Source organism: Acanthopagrus latus, chromosome 1 (genome assembly GCF_904848185.1).
Source record: "Acanthopagrus latus isolate v.2019 chromosome 1, fAcaLat1.1, whole genome shotgun sequence".
Lineage (NCBI taxonomy): Eukaryota > Metazoa > Chordata > Actinopteri > Spariformes > Sparidae > Acanthopagrus > Acanthopagrus latus.
In genome coordinates, this window is record NC_051039.1 from 29,262,962 (window position 1) to 29,267,732 (window position 4,771).

Below are 4,771 nucleotides of genomic sequence, written 5' to 3' on the forward strand. Positions count from 1 at the left end.
GTGCAGTACATCTCACACAGCACTGTCGGTGATTTTGGTTAAACTCAACCATATTTTATGCAGAAAATGTTTTCTGTTTTTTTCCATTAATGTCCTCTGGGTGCACTTCCTCAACTCTCTGTCTGAGTTTCCCGAAAGCAACCTGTAACTGCTGCTGACTGTAGCTACTAGTTAGCGCTGTTAGCTGACTCTTGCGGGGCATTTTCGCCACTATCACGGCATCTTTGAACCGCCTGGAATAAGATTTCAGGTCAGGCACCAACACGGGCAACATAACCAGAGATGTGTGAGTGAGCAACAGAATCAGCTCAACAGCCTCTATGGAAATCAGGACAGAGTTGAAGAGACCGAAGACAGTGGTGACAGAGGAATGTAAGTAGAGAAAAGAGACAGTGCCCAAGCAAGAGGAAAGAAACAATCTCAGAGTGGCTTTTAGCCATTGGCAAAAAGCTTCACTAAATAAAAGGCTGCAGACAGGCACTGAGCTAGAGTTGTTGCTAATGAATAGTATGTAATATTAGTTGGTTCAATATTGTATCAACTGGCCTGCACCATAGTTAATTCATTCATTCATTGAATATGTTTTCATTTCAGAAATCTGGTCACCTCAGTGTTACAGTCAGTTGTCTCTCTTGTGCAAACATGATTGTTGCATGGCAAACATGCTATAGCTGGCATGTTTAATTTAATTGTCATGATGTGTGGAGTTTGCAAATAATGTTACATAACATCTGACAATTGTCACATTCCGACATTTGTGTTGAACCACGAAACTGGGTGGGGGGGTTGGCGGCACCAAATCACACAAAATGCAAACAATGCCAAATAATGTTTTAAAAGAGACCTTTTCCTTCAGTGTGTTATATAGACCATGTTGCATGTTAAAGGTCTTGAGGTTTAAAAGCCCAAAGTCTGCACCAATGGTCTCCTCTATGTGACTTAAATCGAGCAAATCAATGACATTAAGCATCAAATTTGGCCTGCGAGAATTAAGCACACAACGCTAGAGAAACTGCTGCACTGGGCCGGCATGAGCTGACCAATCAGAACAGAGAGGGTTTTCAGGAGGGGGACCTTAAAGAGACAGGAGATAATACAGAGTGTTTTAGACTGAGGATGAACACAGAGCCTCAACACTGGATAGAAGAAGAAAACAAATGTATTTTTTTGTAAACAAAGCATGTAAACCTATTCCAGAAGTAACACCAAGACAAAGTTTCAACCTGAAAATGACCATAATATGTCTCCTTTAAAATATCCCAGCCTTAATTACAGCAGTCTTTCCAGTTGAGCTTTAGCCTTGCAGTTGGATATATTACGAATAAAACTATCCTTTTTTCTATAACAGGAGAGAGTCATCTGCTGTCATTGGTTTTTTAAAAAATTCCTTTATTAAATCTGAGCAAGTGCTTCGATGTAATTCATCCCAGGTATGTGAGGCTCCACGTGTTTTCCCATGACAGGAGACTTCGCCATCGCACCCTCTCAGGAAGCAACTCCTCAACCTGATAAATCCACGTTGCTGAAAAAAAAAGTTTCCGTGTGCTTCATTTCTCAGTGAACTGGATGACGATGATGTTTACATCTTACACTGAGACAGTGACAGACACCGAGACAGCCGCTCAAACACTGCCAACAAACAACCACCCACACAAACCTTCATGCCCGCAAGCATCCTTCTTGCACACACCCAAAACACATGCAGAAACAAACCACCAAATTTAAGTATAAAAGTAGAAAGGTGACTGATAATCCTCCTATGGAATGTCTTTGAGGGAAGGAATGAGTGATACATTAATCTAGCTGTGCTCATTATTGTTCACTAATTGTCTGGCAGGACAAATCATATCTCCCCTGCAGTAACTGTTTGGAGTGCGTCTCAAGTGATCACAATGTTGTACTGTGACCTATTTCTCCATCTTCTTTGTTAACATCATCCGGCAGTCTCCCACCAGTAATGAAATGCGGCAGAAGAGACGATTTGCAACAGATTTATACCTTAAGGGCACAGCCACTGTCACCCAATTTCAACTCCTTATTGTTTTGTGCCCACAATCAAGCATCTTTTTTTTTTAGCTACCTAGCTTGAAGCTGTTGAAGAGCTGAACTGCTCGGAGCTTGATTGGGAAGAAGTGCAGGTCTGTTCGGGGAGTGTGCTTTGTCCCCTCTGTTGTTGATTGCCTGGCACAACCTAAAAGAAGTGAGAAATACAAGTTGAAGTGTAATTCCAGTTGATGACTTGTAGTGCTTCACACTGTGTTCTCTTTCAAAAGACCAGCGCTGTCTCCCCGTCTGGCCTTTATCTCTCCCCAATGGGAGAAGTCATCATTATCTCAGCTTGTTTGTCTGCTAAAATACAAGTGCTGATTGTTATTCAAACAGGCCGCGGTCCAGCTGACATATACTGTGACAATTCCTCGTATCTCCACGATAGTGAAAAGTGCATATCCTGCCACTGCTGAATACAAAATGGAGTTGTGCCTCCCTGAAACTCTGGCAAATCAACAGAGAGAGGGCATTTGATTTACAGGGGTGCTGGGCACAAAAGCACCATGGCAGATGCTCACATGATACTCAGCATCAGCATGAGCAACATCGCCGAGTGCCTGCAGCTACAAAATGCACAAATAAACATTGTGAAGGCACACAAATATGAACGAATAAACAACCGGCACGGATGACAGACCGAACACATGCTCCCCCATGCTGACCATTGATACAGAATATAGACAAAGAATACATACACAACAGCTCAAAGTACAGCACTGAGCTGCAGGCTGCAAGAGGAGCATAGAAATCTACAAACTCGCAGAAGTGCCAGCAACTGCAGCACTACTGCAGTAATGAGTTGACGTATTAATTTTTAACAAACTCCTGATGTCAGCTTTAACTTATAATTAATAATTTGTCAACATTAATACATACAAACATACTCACCTGTAATACAAGCTCAAAAATCACAGAAAATAATGAAATAAACACAGTCTGAGCATCTCAAAAATATGAAGCATTCCTGATGCTCTGCTTCTGAAACACTCCCAGGGGGATCTGGGGCCAAGCGCAGAATTACTTTTACAGTGAGCGGTAGTTTTCTGAAGTCTTGCCTGGCAACCTCACACTGACGACAAGACACCAGGAAATTACTGTTCCCGGTAAAGAAATAATGTGACAACATTGCATTCACCCCTGTGAAATACTGTGTCATATGAGATCAGACACCGTGACATCAGCAGTCATAGGTCCAACAGCGAACCAAGCAGAACACATCCAATAATCTTGCAGGTTTTAAAGAGACAAGAAACCAAATGCAGACAGTTGAATTAAAACTATCTGTTAGGAATGTTGGTGATTACAGTCTCACCATAATCAATATAAATCAACAACCAGATGGTGGTGGAGTAGAGCCAGCATGTGGAAGATGGGGATGAAATTTCAAATTGAAGTACTCTCAACATGCTGAAGTCACAATGGGGGGGTGGGGGGGATGGTCACTGGTCGATCTAAAAATGTTACAACTTTTTCATTAATTTCAATGACATTAAGCCCACTTTTTCAGTTTGTCATGGATTACAGTTTAAGATTTTAAATCACAAGGACTCATTCAAACTCTTGAGGGGCTGGCATCAACTGAAATTAATATGTTGATGAAGATTCTCAATCATCCGGGTCGTGGTAATTCTGAGTGTTATTTTCCAGGGAACTGGAAGACGTGTTTCTTGAAGATATTTCAGCTCTCATTCAAGGGGCTTCTTCAGTTCTAACTAACTGGAGGGCAGTTGCAGGCTTTCAAATTCATTCAAAAATCATCCCTTTGAGGACAACAATTTAAACGTCTTGGCTGTACTGGGTTCCGTCCCGCAGACAGCTTAACAAACATTCACACCTGGGGTTTCCACACATGAAACTTTGCTCATAGTCTCATCAGGGTCTCTACACATGAACATGAGCATTGAGAACATTGTTTGTGTACACAGAGTTTACTAAAAAGGTTTGTGAACAACTCATGTTAGCAGGTGTCTTGAGCAAGCACTTCTTTCTCACATGCCAGCCTCTCAGCCCATGGAGATGTAAAACTGTGGACACTGACACCTGTCTCCCAGCAGCTTCTAATACATTGCAGACTTGCTGTTTTGTGTTTTTGGTTGACTCTTGTCAAATTTGCATTTTGCTGATCATGGCAGTGACACAACTGTACTATGAAATATATACTTACAGTCATTTGCACAGCTGATCTTGGAACCTTTTACTGCTTTGAAATGGCTCCCAGTGACTTTCCTGACTTTTTCCATTCAATGAGCTCCTTAGACTTTCCCATTGTAGTGATTGTGTCTGAGTCAATAATAAATTCATCATTGAACCAAACCTCACACATGTTTTTTTGTGACAAAGAAGTGTGTGTTGTACTCATTCCATCACAGAAGATTAAGAGTTGTACAAATCCTTGGAACTCAAGACTGCCAAAATGATATAAATGTTCTTTACATGTGCAAGTAAACTTGTGACCCCAAATGTATATACTGCATATAGTCGTTGTTCTTGTCAAATAGTATGATGTGCATTTTAGTGTAGGTAGAAAGATCATTGGTCAGATACGTTATGACTACAGCTATCTAATATTTTTTGAATTGAGTATTCTACCGATTATCCCAGACAGAACTTTAACTTCAACACATATCATGTGCCACTTACCCAGCGATGTTTTAGAACTGCAACTTTAATCATGTCTTGTTTTGAACATAAACATTTGATGGACATCACCACCAACACTATC

General features: G+C 41.1%; 1 long non-coding RNA gene across 1 annotated transcript; it reads right to left on the reverse strand.

Moving 5' to 3' along the window:
- Window positions 1-1,368: 1,368 nt before the first annotated feature.
- Window positions 1,369-4,547, reverse strand: LOC119025398. The gene is made up of 3 exons (XR_005076808.1): window positions 4,214-4,547; window positions 2,081-2,191; window positions 1,369-1,522 (listed from the first exon to the last, which is right to left on the reverse strand). It is a non-coding gene; the product is annotated as an uncharacterized LOC119025398 (long non-coding RNA).
- Between the last annotated feature and the right edge of the window lie 224 nt (window positions 4,548-4,771).